The sequence below is a fragment of the Schistocerca nitens genome, chromosome 6 (genome assembly GCF_023898315.1).
Source record: "Schistocerca nitens isolate TAMUIC-IGC-003100 chromosome 6, iqSchNite1.1, whole genome shotgun sequence".
Taxonomy (NCBI): Eukaryota; Metazoa; Arthropoda; class Insecta; order Orthoptera; family Acrididae; genus Schistocerca; species Schistocerca nitens.
The window spans coordinates 136886089-136898513 of NC_064619.1; the positions used below are offsets into that span (position 1 = coordinate 136886089).

General features: G+C 43.2%; 1 protein-coding gene and 1 non-coding gene across 3 annotated transcripts in view; both read left to right on the forward strand.

Moving 5' to 3' along the window:
- LOC126263704 (xaa-Pro dipeptidase) overlaps positions 1-12425 on the forward strand; it is a 926801-nt gene that overhangs the window by 423623 nt on the left and 490753 nt on the right. The window lies entirely within an intron of this gene.
- Trnas-cga (transfer RNA serine (anticodon CGA)) lies at positions 713-787 on the forward strand. The gene has a single exon. It is a non-coding gene; the product is annotated as a tRNA-Ser (tRNA).

The following is a 12425-nucleotide window of genomic DNA, read 5'->3' on the forward strand; positions in this document are numbered from 1 at the left end:
CTGCTCTTGACCTGGCGATTCCCACAGACGCTATTATTCGTGCAGATCGGAGAATTGGCTTTTCAGCTACCGGTGAGTATTGCAGATTCGTGTGTAATGACTGACACTCTTGGATATTCAAAGATGTGTTCAAAATGTGTTCCACGGATGCGCACAGCATACAACGAGGTGCAAAGAAAAGCCATGTCATCCGAACTTTTGGGGCAGTTTGAGGCCAATGAGAGGTTTTCCGTCACGGAGCTTTACATGTGGCGAAGCCTGGGCCCATCACTTTGAGCCGGAAACCAAACGCCAACCTCTGGAGTGGCACCACCCACAATCACCACAAAAGAAGAAATTCGTGGCAGTTCCCTCTGCTGGCAGAGTCATGATGACAGTCTTTTGCCACAGTGGTGGTGTCATGCATGAAAACATGGCCACGAGCACAGGACAAGAGCTTTTACCAACTTGGAATACATGCTCTTTACTCAGAGCTGGAGTAAGGCCATAAAACATGATGGAGACTACGTAAAAGAGTAGTACATTTAAAAGAAGATTTTGATTCCTCATTCTGGAAACATCCCCCAGGCTGTGGCTAAGCCATGTCTCCGCTATATCCTTTCTTTCAGGAGTGCTAGTTCTGCAAGGTTCGCAGAAGAGCTTCTGTAAAGTTTGGAAGGTGGGAGACGAGATACTGGCAGAAGTAAAGCTGTGAGTACCGGGCGTGAGTCGTGCTTCGGTAGCTCAGTTGGTAGAGCACTTGCCCGCGAAAGGCAAAGGTCCCGAGTTCGAGTCTCGGTCGGGCGCACAGTTTTAATCTGCCAGGAAGTTTCAAGATTTTGATTGTCAGCAATTTGCCAGAAAAAGTTGTGGATATTGAACGACCTTCATAGTAGCTGACAACAGACCGTAACACGTTATTGACGCTTAGCTTTTCTTGCTGGTTGATACGAAACGAAAATTCATATGATTTCTGGTGCATTTTTGTTAATTTCACGCCTATTTTATTTATTTATTTTGTTACGCGGATGACTACTAATTTCTTTCAGTTTATAATTAAAACAAATTACGAAAAAAATTTTCGAGAATTATCACGTAAACATTTCGTATGAGCATTCACTCAAAGGAAAAGCATTTTCTGTAGAAAACCAGACTATTTTTGTTATAGATGGTAGGATACGTGCCCGATAACTTTTTTTTATCAAAGAACGGTAAGCAAACTGTTGATAATTATTAATTTGACACCGTCTAATAACGACTGAATAGAACACAATTTTTGTGCCAAGTTGAAGGTGTTAATTAGAAATTGACTGAAGATTATAGCACCCTCTCGAATAGCGCTGCCAATGCGTAACACGATAGGCAAACCATTTCTGGGCTCGATAAGTGTGTCAAGCGCGCGAGCAGCTGGGTGATCGTTCGCTAATTAAGGCCATTGGGCAAAGGATGCAGCAGATAAGTAGGATCGTTACGTAATGTAGCGATTTACTGGTCGGGCTGCGACAGACGTTCCGCTTTTGTACTACTCACGGTCAGTGCAGTGCGTCGCTCCAAATAAGTCCCCATCATTCCATGTCAGGAAAAGTAAACAGATGTTGCGTGGCTACTAGCAAGCCTCTGACTGGTGTGAAGGAGCCAGCTTCTATCTGTAATTTGTTTTCACTCCAACACAGCTGATTTGCGTATCAGCTGATGTCTCTTTTTTGCACTCCTCGCATCATTCACAGTTCGTGATTCAAAGAGCTGCTGATGGAAGCACCGCCATTGAGTTGCGTGCGAGAAACGAATGTGTCACAGACTCGAAATTCGACTTACGAAAGATAAAGCAATTAGCAAGGCACATTTTAGACAGTGTTTGCGACAACTTTGACTCTCCGATAAAGTAAGAGCAGTAAGACAATAAATTTATTCGCGGACACTGCATGAATTGAACAGGCAAGATAGCGCACGGTATTGGTGCTAAGTGAAGAAGCCTTTACAGTGTATTGTGGCCTGCACAGAGTGGCCATAGGTGTAGCTGATGTAGATGTGTGGAGTGCTGATTCAATTTGTGTACCTCCTCAAGGCAGACGTTCGTCCTTACTTGGGCCGTGGACGACAGTTCACGGCAAAATAGTGAGTCAGTTCTACGCCGTTGCGTGTCCTCGCAGCAGAAGAGCCATTGTAAATATGGAGTGAGAACCATTATAAACACTGTAACTGATAGAAGCTCCTCTGTGCGAGATCATCTACTCTACTTCATAGCTTCTTTGGGAAATTACTGATACAACCAAATCACCACCTAAAACCGTGTCTTAAACAGTATGAAACATGCTTGAAATTCTGTTGAAACTATTTACGGTTAAGAGAGGCCAACAAAGCACGAGCAGGGTTATATGCGGAACGTTTCGTCGTTGTACGTTTTTGTTTTTGCTGTGTTCCCATTTCCCGGGCATCGTCTTGCCGGTATTATCACATTTATCATACGCGGCAGCTACTGGCTTTGTTTCCCACGGGTGCTGTGACAGCTGCAGTAGCAATGTCCTGTTAATATTGGATTTGACCCCTCGCTATTGGAACAGCCAGCCCGTGAGCCGAAGGACGAAGTATTTCATGAGCGTGCTGACGTTAGCCAGACCCGATCGATCCGCGGTGTTTACTGGCGTCGCGGACACCGCCGGTAAACACATTTGACCTGGAGTCTGGTCTTTGGCCTTTTGCTAGATTATCAGCTCGTCATGCTAGCGCTACTTTGTTTACGTTCGCCCACAGAGCATTGGGGAAATGTTTTTGTTGGCGTGCAACGGTTAGCTATTTATTCAGCTGCATCAGACAAAGCAGGGCAGTTAATTAATAGACAAGGGAGCGCAGCTAACGTTAACATTCTCAAACTTCATAAATGATTCGGGATGCTAGAAAGAGACCTTAATCGAGGAATGCAGTGAATAGCGGTAGGAAGGACAAATAATTTGCCATGGGACATATACGTACAGTTGAGGCAGCTCCGATACTGTTAAACGGAAATTTCCCTGAAAAGAAAAAAAGGAACCTTGTCAGATATGAACGTGTTATTCACAGTGAAGCATCCCTCAAAACAGATAGATAAATGTCTTACATTTGACGATTGAGACAGGATCTCTGCCATCGTTATTTTCCTTTCAGTAACCTATTGTAACATAAGGAGACTACATCCCAAGAATAAATAAAGTGTAAGATATATGTACATATTTTATTAAAGAATTTGACAATTTTTGACTGTTTGGATCCTAAGACTATGGTACAATCTTTTTCTTCTTATCTACCCAGAACTTCTTTATGCGTTGGTCGATGGCCTACCTCTGTTTATTTGACACCACTCTCCTAAGCTGCGGTTTTTGTTGTTGGGTACGTAATTTTGCAGTAGTGATCAGTAGCCTCAAATATTCCCCGTCCTGTATGGTGTCTTCTGTGAAGTTAAGTCTTCTCAAATCTCTTCTTGTCTCGTCTGAAAGGTTCAGGAAATTCTCCAAAGAATTTAACTTTTGAAGTCATTTCTGTGAGCGTCTGTTCATCTAATTGTCTGGTGGTTTTGTCGATACCTGCTACTTTTAGTATTACGAATACTGCCCGTCTGTCTACAGAATTGTAGACTTGGGCTTCCATCTTATTCAATTATCCAAGTACGACATACATGTTGTTAGGTTAAGAATTCATATTACAGTGTACTTACGGAAGCGCATTGAAAATCAAATTCTAGGAAATAAATAAAAATGAAGTACTATAACGGAAGCTTATAATGTTTTCCCATGCAAGTACAGTTTAACGGTAGATTACTAAACCCTCGTAAAATTTACGATGCAGCAATCTCGTATTGTCAGTATAGGGTATAAACAGGACATTTTGTACTTTTTTGTGTCATACCATTGTCGATCTTATAATTGTGATTAACTAGCGCGTAAACGATAAACTGTGACTTCCTTTGAATTTAAAATATGGAGTACTAAAATTTACGATGGTTTAGTAATAATGTAACATCTCCCCCTTCACTGTTCTAGGTTAAAATAAACACGAATAGTTTCAAAGGAATATTAACTTCAGAGAATAGAACACAGAAAACATAAACTGACTTTCGAAAGAAACATAACGTGTAAAATCCGAACTACAGTAACTGAAACCAATGAATAAACCATCTTCAACGGAAGCTCTTTCTACACGATTAGCGCTGGCTGCAAACAATACCTTCTTTGCTCTCAACGTGAAGAAAGTAATGTGATGTACATATACGGGTGAAAAGACTGGATTTCATGTGCTAATACATGTTCTTTACTCTTAAGAGGAACTCTCCCTTGTGCCTGAACATATTTACATGTTTTGTGTGGATAAGAATAAACAAAAAACGTTTTCACCTGTGTAAAAGGCTGCAGTATTTCACTTAATAATTCCTGTAGCATTCAGTATAACTACTGCGCCTTCTTTGCCTCTGCGTGCATTTGTATACGATGAAATGGTACAGACTGCTCTTTCCTCTGGTCGCATCTCAGCCCTGTGCAGCGATCGCTGCCCCCATTCTGCCCTCGAGGACGCTATCTAGAGTGTAGTAATAACTAAGTTGTTAGCCACGCATCCTAAGTTGTACGAGCTACGGCAACAGCGCTTTGCACTTCATACCGGGTGTCGACGTACAGTTAAAGCGTACTAGGGGACTTTTTTTCGCAAGCAGGAGTAGCAAGTAGCACATGCCTGGACCGAGAAGTGTGTCCTCTCACGAAAACAGGATAGTGAAATGAAACATCACTCTCAGCAATGACTATAGTGATATTGCACACAATATTATCTGATCACTAAGATTTGCGTTGGGTAGACATTCAACTGTAGTGGTCCGAAATCTCTAAAAATTCAAAACTAGGAAATCCAGCCCTCATGAATGGTTTGACTTACATTAATGCACCATCTTACTCGATCCATATGTGAAGAAATTAACCAAATACGAATTTAAGTGAATTGACTGTTTCCTTGATACGTATGCCTGCAGACCAGAGAATATATAATTCTCCTGCAACATCACCACGACTTCTATTATTGCAGTTGAGTGTTCTCCCAAGTCACAGCACACACTAACTGTGAATGTTAGCAAGTGATTACTGGTGATAATTGGTTCAACTTTTCCATAGGTATTGCCGGCCGGTGGTGGCCGAGCGGTTCTAGGCGCTTCAGTCTGGAACCGCTTGACCGCTACGGCCGCAGGTTCGAATCCTGCCTCGGGCATGGATGTATGTTAGGTCCATGGATGTATGTGATGTCCTTAGGTTAGTTAGGTTTAAGTAGTTTTAAGTTCTAGTGGACTGATGACGTCAGATGTTAAGCCCCATAGTACTCAGAGCCATTTGAACAATCTCCATAGGTATTAAGAATAGTTTCGTACAAATTAATCACTCTTTTTCACTAAATCACACCGATAAAGGGACCTAATTATCAAAAATAATTCTTTTCGTTCTGTAATTGTTTGTATTCATTATGAACAAACATGTGTTAATATAACTAGGACAAACGACGAAATTCTGAGACCTCTATTTGTAATTGAATAGCATTTACTTTCAGATGTCCGTCATCATGACGTGATAGTACTCTTCCCTACCAGCCTAAAATTGTGTAAACTGTTACGATTTGAAACCGACATTTATCATTGGTGAACAATGCTCCCGGGTTGTTCTCAGTCTCGAGACAGAACGACGAACTTCTGTTAACTATGCATTGTTCATAAAGATTTCAGAGTGGCAAAGAGTTACTTATTTACAGCCTGAGGGTTATGTGCAGTAATTCTCTGCTGTTGAAAATAATTTGTGAGGTCGGGCGAAAATATATCAAATCAACATTCTAGCCTGTACCTGTTATGCTCCCGGTCACTTGTGCTATCCAAACATCCTTCGGCGACAATCACGAAACTGCCATCTATGACGAAGTTCCATAGATACTTGGGCGTATTATAGTGGAACGCTGAGGATCGTGTCGTATACGTCTGTAAAGGCAAAGACCTTGTATTAGTGAGCTACAGCTACGGTATAGGACGATGTTCAAATCATGGTCTGATTGTTCAGATTTAGGTTTGCTGTGATTTTCTTATATCGAATACAGCAAATTTTGGCTGATTTTCTTCCCCATCGATGCTCTATCTGTACATGTCTTTGTTGGGAATTTAAATACTAAGTTTCCTTATTTTTAGTGACCTAGTAGAGCAAGGACAATTTTTAAGGAAGTCGGAAAGTCCTTACCTTATAGAATCATTCCGTTATATTCTTAATTTTTTCTTGCCTGACACAATCTAGAAGAAGGCTAAAGGTACTGAAGGTAGTACTTATTATGCGCCTTAAAGGGTGGGGGGGGGGGGGGCTATTTGGCTAGCTCAGTCGTGCGGTAGCGTTCTCGCTTCCCACGCCCGGGTTCCCGGGTTCGATTCCCGGCGGGGTCAGGGATTTTCTCTGCCTCGTGATGGCTGGGTGTTGTGTGCTGTCCTTAGGTTAGTTAGGTTTAAGTAGTTCTAAGTTCTAGGGGACTTATGACCACAGCAGTTGAGTCCCATAGTGCTCAGAGCCATTTGGCTAGCTCAATCTGTGAAAGTCAGAGGTCGCAGTCTGAATTCCCGTTCAGGCGTGTTATGTCAGGACGGTACATTTCATCGCCCTTTCGCGATAAAGTAGGAGAGCTATTCACAGCTGCATTGTTTCTACGTACATCTGTATCCCACGAGCCTCCTTGTGGTGCGAGGCAGAGGATACCTCTCGTACTACTAGAATTTACATCTTTTTCTGTCCATTCGCGAATGGTGCGTGAGTAGAACGACCATCGATAAACCTCTGCAAAAGTTCTAATTTCTAAAATTTTTTCATCGTGGTCATTTCGTGAGATGTATGTAAGAGGATGTAATAGGTAACCTAATTCTTCTTTGAAAGTATTTCCTCGGAATTTCATCAATAACCTTACATGTGATACATGACGCCTTTGCAATAACGACTGCCACTGCAGTTTGTGGAGCATCACCGTAACGTTGTCGCGCTTACCAAAAGATTCCGTGACGAAACGTGTCACTCTTCGTTGGATCTCCGTTATCTGTTCCGTTCATCTTAATTGCTTAGGGTCTTCGACTGATGAACAGTACTCAGAAATATGTCGCACAGATGTTTAGTGAGCCACTTTTTCATGGATTAATTACACTTCCTTAAAAGTCTCCCGGTGAATCTCAGCCTACAGTTTGTGTCATGTGACTAGTCTACTTTATGTCGCTCCGAACCGTTACTAGTAGCTTTTTTGCGGCTGTTACTGCTTCCAGTGATTTTTCACCAATAGCGTAGCCGAGTAGTACTGGACCTCACGACTATTTAGGCGAGATATGTTACTTTCATTTGCGGTCAGGTTCAGCTGCCGGTCGCTGAATCAGTCACTGATCCTCTGCAGGTCTTCCTGCATTTCGCTACAATTTTCTGACGTTGCACCTCCTTATAGAGAACTGCATCGTCTGCAAAAAAGCGATATGGAGCTTCCGACATTGCCCATGTGTGTTGTTGACAGCAATGGCCCTGTAACACTCTGTGGGTTGCTCAGAAATTACCTCCATATCAGTCGACTTCGTCTAATTAAGAATAACGTATTGCTTTCTATCTCTGAGAAAGTACTGAATCCAGTCATAAATCTGGTCATGCAGAACAGTATCAAATGCTTTCTGGTAGTTAAAAAACTAGCTATGGTAGGAAACGATTCTGTTGTAGAAGAAGGCTTAAGTGTGCGTGCGTGCGTGCGTGCGTGTGTGCGTGTTTGGATCTTACGGGCGCCCAACGGCTGGGTAACACGGCTACAAATACTAGCGATAGTAATTATCCTTTTTACAGGAAAAAGGGGAAGGGGGGGGGGGTGGCATTCGGATAGCTCACACAGTCAAAGTCAGAATCTCTTTTCCGGGTGGTATGACAAGACGGCACATTTCATCGCCGTTTCCGCTGCTTGGCTGGAAGAGAACTGTATCGAGTCTGCTGGCCGGTGTGATGTTACCGGTTGCCATGGCGACGCCTGCCAGGTGGGTCTTCCGGTGGCCTCTATGGGCTTGTATAACGATCCCAGCAGGCGCGAGAGCCGCCGACGCAGCCCGGGTGCCTGACAGTTTTCCGTCTTAAGCATACTGCAAATTCAGAATATTTTCACCAGATGCGTTTCGCATTTTATTTACAAAGCATTTTCTGTGGTCATTCCGGAAACATGGGTGCATGATGTTCGATACATTTTGGTATTTATAGATTACAAATAGTATTTCCTTATAAAATTAGCTCAAAATTTACCTAACTGTGTTTTTGCCTCTTGCTTCATATTCCGCAAACCAATGCTGTTTCCTTCGTTGTTAGTGGAGATTAAGATCGAAAGAAACGTGGATGCACGTTCACCCTTGGCAATTTTCGGAATTTTTTTGAATCCACTTTTTCTTACGCTGTATTGGTGATTTTTTCACTTCACTTTACTGTTTAAAAAAACTTCGCATGTATTGTACTTTCATGTGTCCTGCACTCAGCACAGTGTTTACGTTTATTGATTTGTTTTCTGTTTAGGTTGTGGCTAAAATGGTTCAAATGGCTCTGAGCACTATGGGACTCAACTGCTGTGGTCATAAGTCCCCTAGAACTTAGAACTACTTAAACCTAACTAACCTAAGGACAGCACACAACACCCAGCCATCACGAGGCAGAGAAAATCCCTGACCCCGCCGGGAATCGAACCCGGGCGTGGGAAGCGAGAACGCTACCGCACGACCACGAGATGCGGGCGGTTAGGTTGTGAGTCTTGCAATTGGTGAACGCAATTTCGTCTTTTTTTTGTTCCATAGTCATTTGTCTCTCTCTCTCTCTCTCTCTCTCTCTCTATATATATATATATATATATATATATATATATATATATATATATATATATATCTCTCACACACACACACACACACACACACACACACACTGTCTGTTTGTGTGTGTGTGTGAAAGACAGAAAATGTTCAAATGTGTGTGAAATCCTATGGGACTTAACTGCTAAGGTCATCAGCGCCTAAGCTTACACACTACTTAACCTAAATTATCCTAAGGACAAACATACACACCCATGCCCGAGGGAGGACTCGAACCTCCGCCGTGACCAGCCGCACAGTCCATGACTGCAGCACGTTAGACCGCTCTGAAAGACAGACAGAGTGTGTGTGTGTGTGTGTGTGAGAGAGAGAGAGAGAGAGAGAGAGAGAGAGAGAGACAGAGACAAAGGTGGTGCTTGTCAGAGATCAGATATGTGAGTGGTAGTGGGGGGGGGGGGGGGGTAGCGTGCGCATGATTATATGGAAAGCAACTGGGAGGAGATGGTAGTGATGAATTGCTTAATGGGAACCACTACCATATCCTGACACTCGGTTTCTCAGTAATGACTGCCCCCCAACAACTTCGAACCACTGCCATCTCTGTTGCTGAAAACCTAAGATATACCCACACACATCTCTCTCTGCCACATACCACCTCATCCTAAATTCTCTCTCTCTCTCTCTCTCTCTCTCTCTTCAAATGGCTCTGAGCACTATGGGACTCAACTGCTGTGGTCATAAGTCCCCTAGAACTTAGAACTACTTAAACCTAACTAACCTAAGGACAGCACACAACACCCAGCCATCACGAGGCAGAGAAAATCCCTGACCCCGCCGGGAATCGAACCCGGGAACCCGGGCGTGGGAAGCGAGAACGCTACCGCACGACCACGGCTCTCTCTCTCTCTCTCTCTCTCTCTCTCTCTCTCTCTCTCTCTCCACACACACACACACACACACACACACACACACGACTGTGAAAAAAATTGTATTCAGAAGTTGGTATCACTCACAATATACACAGATAACAAATGAATAAACATAAACACTATTGGTTCAAATGGCTCTGAGCACTATGGGAATTAACATCTATGGTCATCAGTCCCCTAGAACTTAGAACTACTTAGACCTAACTAACCTAAGGACATCACACAACACCCAGTCATCACGAGGCAGAGAAAATCCCTGACCCCGCCGGGAATCGAACCCTGGAACCCGGCCGTGGGAAATAAACACTATTACAGGTGCAGAACACGTGAAGCTAATGAACTTACGACTTTTTTTTTTTAAAAAATCACCAATGTAGCATACAAGAAGTGGATTCAAAAAACCCCGAGACGTGGCAAGGGTGAACTAGTAACCAAGTTTCTTTGGACATCAACCTCCACTAGATTGCAAACAAACAAAAATAAAAAAGGTAGATTTACAGAGAGACGGATAATTTGAAGCAGTTTTATGTAGTGCCTGAAGTGTTCTTGTATTACATCAGAAGCAACGTTTATTACGTAGAATTTATGTTGTGACAAACTAAGCCTTTCCCATCTGGAGCAATCGGTTTGAAATAAATCGCGCGGTCGCAATGGAGCTCGGATTTATGAGAAGAGCGGCGAGTTGAATAGGATTAATGCTTGGAAATGTGGACATCTGTGGCGACTGAAGACAGTTGCGCCACTAGTGGAACTGGGCGTTGTGTACAGGAACGGGCGGCTCGTTTCGTTTACTGGTAGGGGCCCAGCCCGTCACAGGGAATCCGGACCGCTTCATTAGGCGGGCGGAAGCGGTTCTCGCAACAGCGCGGCGCGGCCAGCTCCCGGATGCTCGTCAGGTCCAGCTGAGGATATCCGGCCGGCACTTCCCGCTGGCGGCTGCCTCTCCGGCTCTCCAGGCAGGGCGAGTGTCTGGAGCAGCAGCAGCAGCAGCAGCAGCAGCACTATGCGACGCGTCCCACATTCGTACACATTTAAGAACGCTTTCCAACAAATCTTATCTGTACTAATAATCTTTGGCAAACAAACCCCTTACTCTGTCTACGTATGCTGAAGAATACTTGAGGCAATCCAGCAGCTTCCCTTAAATTCTTTTAGTAAAAAATGACCAGGTACGAGTAGGACTCGCTTACTGTGGGTTCCTTACGATCTCAATTATGTATATAGACATTTCATCCATTCACCGAGAATGTCGACGGTTTTTGCTTTTTACCTACAGTGATACTGGTCAGATATTGGTCCTCAGGGATTCCAAGGTTTTCGAGAATATTTTCATTTCGAGTTTGATGTCGGATAATAAAGACAAAAGAAATGATTTTCCGTGTCATACGATTAGAAATTCACAATTTTCGGATATTTCCCTTTACTTGTATTGTTAAACCTTGCTCCTTGCCAAATTTCATGATCCCAGATCAGCAGGAAGAACTGGATAGTTCTTGGTGAGTGAGTTTACGAATATCTAAATGTGTGACATAAATAGCCGTACCTTTTGAGTACATTGACTTAGAAGCTAACGTTTGTTATACCGCCAAGGGACCGTTGACCTTAGTACGTGACATAAATTTCAACTTGATACGTTCATCCGTTCCTGGGAAAAAGGAGTCCTAACAGACGGGACGGGCAGACAAAGGTCAGATAAGAAATGCCATTTTTTCGTGTGATATAATTACAAATTTACATTTTTTTGGCTCTACTATGAAACTTTCCTATTTGCCAAATTTTATGATTCTAGGCCAACAGGAAATACCCAATACGTTGTGATGAGTCAGTTTGCGAGTGTTGAAATATGTGACATAAATGGCCGTATCTTTTAACTGCATTTACTCAGAAGCTTCAACAGTTTTACACCGCCAAGGGACACTAGACCTCAGTATGTGGCATAAATTTCCACTTGATACGTCAACTTGATCGTGGAAAAAAAAGAGTTTGTAACAGTCGGACAGACACACACAAGTGATCTTATAACGATTCGGTTTTTACCGATTCAGGTGCGGAACTTTAAAAAAGTTGTCGTAACCGCGAAAGTTGGTTTCAACGCCACATAGGTTTACTTGCCACGGTCCGCTATGACTTATCGAAAGCCGCACCTCGATATATTTATTCGTTTTGAATGTTTTTTAGGTGGCCTGTGTTAGCTGCCTCGCCTTGTATTTTGCTATCGACTTCTGTGAAGTGCCTGAACTAAAAGAAACTGCAAATTTGTAGGCGTCGGAAGAGAGAGCGGCTGACAGCGCATGAGCGTCACTCAATTTGGACACCAGTTGCTGGTCTCACAGATACCTGTACCCTTAAAACGACCCTAAACGCCAGTACCTACCAGCACGGCTACTCCTTAGGAGTAGATGAGGTACCATTAGCTAACATGTTTAATTGTGTTAACGCTGGTTGTAGCCTGTTCTGCAGTTTCAGTTTAATCAAGCAATACTGGCAGTTGTAGGTCACGGATTTGGTTGAAATTCCGCACACACGCCGCGAGCCGATCTTCTTCGCGACCACATATCTGTCAGCCACAGTTCTCGGCATCCCGTTATAAGATTGGAATGTTCCTTGGTTTTTTCACTTTTCTGTTTTTTCTCTGGGATTTCTGACGTCTACACTTGCGACAGCTAAGTGAACTCCACTAATTG